Source organism: Rattus norvegicus, chromosome 1, assembly GCF_021556685.1.
Source record: "Rattus norvegicus strain SHRSP/BbbUtx chromosome 1, alternate assembly SHRSP_T2T, whole genome shotgun sequence".
NCBI classification, from domain to species: Eukaryota; Metazoa; Chordata; class Mammalia; order Rodentia; family Muridae; genus Rattus; species Rattus norvegicus.
Genome location: NC_141534.1, coordinates 64,596,135 through 64,602,798, shown reverse-complemented (window position 1 = coordinate 64,602,798; position 6,664 = coordinate 64,596,135). Strand labels below are relative to the sequence as shown.

The window sequence follows — 6,664 nt, the reverse complement described above, 5'->3', positions numbered from 1 at the left end:
GAGTGGCAGCTACAGGTAGGACTTGTGCAACCATGTCACGAAGCGAAGAGACAGAGATGCATGGATTAAATGTAGAGAAGCAGATTGGAATGGTGGATTGGCTAACCTGCCAACAACTCCAAACCCCCAGCAGGATGACAATGGAGAACAGCGAGCAGTTTCCCAGCCAGCCTCACTCTCCATAGCCAGACTTCTTCCAGTCCTTCCATTTTCCCAAGGAAAGAAAAGTTCAAAAAGCAGGGACAGGGAAAGAAAAACTGCTCTACTCCCAGGAGCCAAGGGCAACCCCCCTGGCACCTCCCTGTCTGAGCCCATAAGCAGAGACAGCCCAGTCCTGGGATCATCTCTAGAGGCTCAGGGACCCAGGCAGATGAGCCCTTGAATCACAAAGGTTTCCTCTACAGCATTCTATGGGTGTCAGTCCTGAGTCCCTGAGCCTGAGGTGCTCTGCACAGCTATTCAGAGAAGCCTTCTCCTGATCTCTGTACAAAGATCTCTGTGTTGGATGTCAAAGGAGAGTGTCCACCCAGCATGGTTTGGGGCTCTGGCCCTCTAATCTGTTGGTCCATGTTAACTTCTCCACAGAGAAAGCTTATGAGCTTTGCTGATGCATCCATTAGGCGTTTGGGGGATTCAAACTCAAGTCTCTGCCTAGTCCTGCAGCTTTGTCTCAGGTGTTTGATGATAACCTAGAGCCTTTCTGAGGATTTATGAGAACAGTGTCCTCTTGATGGGTCAGTTTAGAAACAGCTTTGTCTTTAAAAAAAGAAAACTATACCATCAGTTTGAGGCTAATCCTTCAGAATTCAAAGATAACGTGACACCCTGAGTGTAGACATGAGGACTTTAAAGCAGGATGCAGAGTAAACATTCAAAACAGAGAACTATGGACAGCTAAACATCTTACAGGGTTTTATTTCTAACAGCCTAAAGTCTTTCCATAGCCCATAGAAGCCACGGTCTCAGAGTCCTTCCCAACCATGTTGACAGGTCCTATTGTGACCTCATGAGGAGCGATTGTGAGGCGGCCCAGCAAACACATATTAAGCTGTTGCCAGGCCTGGAATTCTTTGAGTGCTTTGAGAGGAGGTGTGGAGTGGAGCCCTCTGCGACTTGGTTGTATCTAGTGAGCTGTGTGTGGTTGTATGGAATTTTACTGTACTGTGTATATGTGTATGTATCAGTGTGTGTAAGAGAGTGTGTGTTGACAGATTGGCCTGTGTGTGAGTGCGTGTACACTTTTGCCTGTGTGTTTGTCAGTATATGTAGGAGTGTGTGAGTTTACAGGTTTGTATGTGTGTATGTGTTTGTATGTGTGTATGTCTTCTTGTGCGTATGTGTATCCCTGTGTGTATGTGTGTATGTGTCTGACGTGTGTTTTTCCAGCTTTGCTTGTGTGTAAGTATGCGTGTTTTGTGTTAATCTGGGTGTTTGTAAGAGTTTGTGTGAGTATAAGTTCACTTCTGTGTATTTCTGTGTGTGTGCCTGTGTGTGTGCCTGTGCCTGTGTGAGTGCCCGTGTGTGTGTGTGTGTGCGTGTGTGTGTGTGTGTGTGTGTGTGTGTCTGTGTGTGCACGTGCCCATCCCCTTTTGCCCCTTGTATCTATTATACCTGCACCTCTGTGCAAGAGAGTGTAGAGGCCAGAAGTCACCCCGGCTGCTGTTCCTGAGGTAGGTTCTCAACCTTATTTTCAAGACAGGCTCTCTCACTGGCCTGCAGCTGCCCAAGTATCTGGGCTGGCTGACCAGTCGCTCCCAGGCATTTGGTATGCCAACCCCATAATATCAGTTTAAAGGCCTATGGAGATGGCTGGCTGCCTATTTCTTGATTGATTGATTGATTTTTGGATGACTTCAAGAGAAAGAATTAGGTCACATATTGCCACGCCACTGGCTATTTCCTTATTGGGGTTTTGTTTTTTGTTTTATTTATTTATTTATTTATTTATTTATTTATTTATTTATTTATTATGGATTGCTGGTTTCATTTTTTAGTGGTTTTTATGTTCTCACATGCTATATTACTGCTTTGATTATTTACGGTTCTGCAGTCGGATGATTCACTCTATCTCCGTTTTCAATGTCCTGCGGTTTCATCCTTTTACATTATTCCTGTTTCTCTATTTATTGAGTACAAGCAATCATTGGCTTAGACTTGATACAAATTTGTCCTTTGTGACACTTTGACTCTTCGGCCTTTGTTTAAGGTTTACTATTCACTGATATTTAACTGCCTTATTCCTTGTGGTTGGTTAATTTTAATTTTCAGTATTTTGCTCTGGAGAGTTGTGGATTTTTGTGGATCACTAGGTCCTGAAATTCAATGGAGTTTTCCCTTAAGTGTTGGCTTTTTATATTTGTTTGTTTTGTCTTATACTAATTCTTTCTCCTCTCGTTTCTTTCATCTGTTTTTTTTTTTTTCTTCAATGAACATCTATTCATAGTATTGACCATCTTTGGCCGCCCAATCCTATTGTAGTATGACGATTTTTATTTTCATCATTGCATTTAGTATGTGTGTGCTCTTGGTTTTCTCTTTTGGGGTTGGTTATTTGGGTGGCTTTTACTTATGACTCTTCATATTTTCCCCTTAACTTTTTCATAATTTTGCTCTATTTTTCTAGTCTAGTTTTTACTTTGTCTTTGTTTGTTTTTTTTTCTTTTTCTTTTGTTTGTTTCTTTTAGGTACCACAAGTGTAATTTTAGCTCCTATATTGCTCCATCTTTTTCATTATTTGATTCCATTTTTGTTATTTTTAGGTAGCATTAGTACTGATAAAATGCCTACAGAGACTGAGGAGGAGTTACCAACCCCTACACCCGAGCCCAGTATCTCTGAGGAGGGCAACTTCCATTCCCAATACCAAGTATTGGGGACAATTGGGCAAGGGGGCAACGCCAAAGTCCTCCAGGCCCACCACCGGCTCACAGGAACCCCGGTGGCTGTCAAAGTTCTGCGAAAGGACAAGCAGTGGTTCCAGCCAGCCGTGATGGAAGCAAACATAATGAGAAAGATCAACCACCCCAACATAGTGTCTCTCATACAAGTTATTTAAAAGGAAACGAGAATATACCTCATAATGGAGCTGGTGGAAGGCCAAGAACTCTACCAGTACATCAGAGAGTCAGGGCACATAGAGGAGGATGAGGCCCGGCAAATATTTGAACAGATATTGTCAGCAGTGAGCTACTGCCATGGAAAGGGGATTGTTCACCGAGACCTCAAACTGGACAATATAATGATTGATAAAAACAAAAAGGTCAAAGTCATCGACTTTGGGCTTAGCACCCAATTTCAACCTGGAAAAATGCTAAACCACCACTGCGGCACGTACTCTTTTGGTTCCCCTGAACTCCTCCTTGGCCATCGGTATGACGGGCCGAAGAATGATATGTGGATTATAGGAGTGGTCTTGTACTGTATGGTAGTGGGAAAGCTCCCATTTGATTCAGTGATCATCCAAGAACTGCAAAGACAAGTAGTGGCAGGGGTATATCCTGCTCCCTGTGGGGTTTCAAAAGAACTGGAGGACCTCCTTAGTAAATTACTGAGGGTAAATCCCAACTTTAGACCAACAGCAAGAAAGGCGATGAAACACCCTTGGTTCAAAGAACACTGGAACGGATTGATAGGTCCCTATGAAGAACTGCTTCCCCTCACACCAGACCCGGCCATTTTGGATGCCATGAAAAGCATTGGATTCCAAGCCTCTGTAGTAAAACACTCTTTAAAACAAAGAAAATATAATGAGGAAATGGCAACTTATTTCTTTCTACAAAAGCAGGCTCTCCAGGGGGATGGCTGCACAGCCCAGGCACAGCAAGTGAGTCCCGTTGTAGCCCCATTTCCTAGCCTTGATCCTGCTGCTGCTTTTAGATTAGAACCAAAGAGGAGTGGAAGCCTGCCAGTCCTTGGCACCTTGCGGGTGTCATCCTCCCATGGTCACGTATCTCACTATGGCCAGAATGCTCATCCAAAAGGAGGCAAAAGATCCACTGTGGCTGGTCGTCTCAGGCCTCTACTGATGACACCTACACAGGACCACTATCACAAATGTGCCGTGAGTGTCCCATGCATTCAAACAACAAGCATCTTCACTGAGAAGAGTAGCAATAAGGAAATCAAAGAAGACAACCCACTCTCCCACAGAGCCCCATTAGAGGATAAGCCCATCCCCAGCAGGGTCCGGCACAGAGGTTTTAAGGGGTGGACCAGGAATATAGCAAATGCCCTGATAAAGCTGTGTTGCTGCATGCCAAGGAGAAAGAAACCTCGCCTGGGGCAGAACAGAATCTCCCCCCAGAAATGAGCCACAGGGAGAGTCCAGAGAACAAGCAGCAGGCATAGCCCAGGTACCTTTGTGCTTTGTCCTTTTCAGTTTGCTCTATACTGGTCCTTCCTCTGTCTCTGGTTTCCATTTTCCCCACAATTCTTACCTTGTATCTGCTCTAAGTTCTTTATGAGGTTTCCCCAACACCAAGCCTTCTCCCTCTTCTTGATTTCTCCTCTTCCCAGCAGGGACCCAATAGGATTGATGAGTTCCACACTCTACAGAGTTTTCTAGTTGGCCCATCCCTTCAGATGGACTCCAGCTCCCCCTTAGGCCAATAGCTCCCACAGGGTGAGGACTAGAGGGTCATGGGCTCATGGACTCCTCCAGGGGCTACTGATCTTTTCACATGTGGTCATCAATCACAAGTGCTGCAGAGCAGAGTCTTATTTTTTCAAATGTAACATCCCATTCCATTAAGCCTCAAAACTAATTAACAAGGTTTGTCATTGAATAAGTATCAACAACCTAGTTTGTGGGTTATAGTTGATGGTCAGAATCCTGCATGCATGCATATTGTTTTGCATACTGGTTTTTTTTTGTTCCTAAGACCTAGTGATCTATTGAATTTTATAGGTAGTAGTTCTAAATGTTTTCTTTCAAAGACCTCAACTGAGAAGTAGAAAAAAGAAGTTATAATATAGTAAGGCAAATCAAAGCCCCAAATGGTAAGCTAAGAATTCTACCTCACTGTCTTTTTTGCTTGGAATAAATTGTCTTGTCTATTTCACAGTGTCATCTGGAAATTCTTTCATGTCCTCAGTATAAACAGTAGGTGATTTCAGACACATGGCAATGGAAAAGACACCAGCAGAAACTACAGCAGCAACAGGAGTAGCAACAATAGCAGAAGCAGCATTAGGCACAGCAGCAGCAGGAGGAGGAGAACAAGGAGGGTAGGAGGAGGAGGAGGAGGAAGATGAAGAGAGGAGGAGAAAGAAGAGGAGGAGGAGGAAGAGAAGGAAGAGGAGGAGAAAGAGGAGGATGAAGAGCAGGGGGAATATTTTGATTCCCTGTCCCCGTGAGAATTGCTGATGACTACTTCTGGACACAGATATCATGCTGAGAACTGTTTATCAAAATGATTTAACAGAATATTAATGTTCATAGAAGACATGTCAATGTTCCTGAGGGCATGCAGCCCTGGAAAAGAGAGCCAGATGGCAGAGGCAAGCAGTGTGGAATGTTCTTACTGAGGAAGACCTTCTCAAAGCTGATGATGTAAGAGGTATGAAGGAGCATTTCATGGGAGTCACGGTCCCATGCCCCTGTGTCAGGGCACACAGAGCTCCTAGCCTTGCATCCTGCGTGAGAGGGGACCTGGAATATTCCCTGATCCCCACAGGGTCCTGGATTGCATGGTTCCCCCTCAGTTATGGTCCTCCCTGTGCCTCATGGGGTACGCAGCTTCTACGGGCTGAATTTATATCAGTGATTAACTGGAGCTGGACCACAACCACACCACAGGCAAGCCCTGGGCACTGAGGACATTAAGAGCAACAGACAACATCTCCTCCACTGCTTCTGACTCTGCTCCATAAGGCAAGGCAGCTCCCACACAGCAGGCATCCAGCCTATCTCCCAGCAGGGAGAGTGTGAGATGTCTGTGGATGAGCCCACAGGGACTACAGGATTCTGTGGGAAGACATCTGGTAGCTTCTGGAGCAGCTGCAGCAGCCAAGATACATGAAGTACAGTGGAGGTGAGCTATAGGACCAGGTAGCAAAGAGCCTGCTCTGGCCAATGCTGATCTGATTCCCTGGGTGCAGGCTGGAATAGTCACTCAGGGCTATTAGAGTGAAGGCCAGCCAAGGGCATACAATGTGTCACTAACATTCTCAAAGTCTTGTCCAGGAAATAAACCACTGGCCTTGACCACTAAAGTTGAGTCCAGACTCATGGGCTACAGGATAGCAGATTGAACTGAGTCTGAATTCCCATGAGTATGACCTCTGGCTGATCCCTAGGCTCAGTATAGATGAGCATGAGAAGGCACCATTGCTGTGTTTGCAGGAGTAGCAGAGAGCTCAGAATACGTGACCCACTCCTAACCCAGACTGGAGCCACTCTGGGGAGGAGATAGCATCATTTGATGGGCTTATGCGGGACACTGTGCTCTGGTTTGTGGCACATACAGCTCCTGTCTTTCTTGCTGACAGTTCAGATCCTCAGCTGGCCTCATCACGGACAGTCCCATGAGGAGTGGGTGTTTGTTTCCTGCTTCACAGTTAGGGCAGGAACAAGCCCAGACGCAGTGAGTAAGGACAGTGCTTCTGTCTTGACCCAGCTTCCTTGTCCTCCCCCCTCCCCCAACTCATATCAGGAGCCACCCAG

The 6,664-nt window shown here is 45.5% G+C and overlaps 1 pseudogene; it reads left to right on the top strand.

Annotated features, from left to right (window-relative positions):
• The first annotated feature begins 3,079 nt into the window (after window positions 1-3,079).
• Window positions 3,080-4,309, top strand: LOC148007145 (sperm motility kinase Y pseudogene; annotated as a pseudogene).
• Window positions 4,310-6,664: the final 2,355 nt, after the last annotated feature.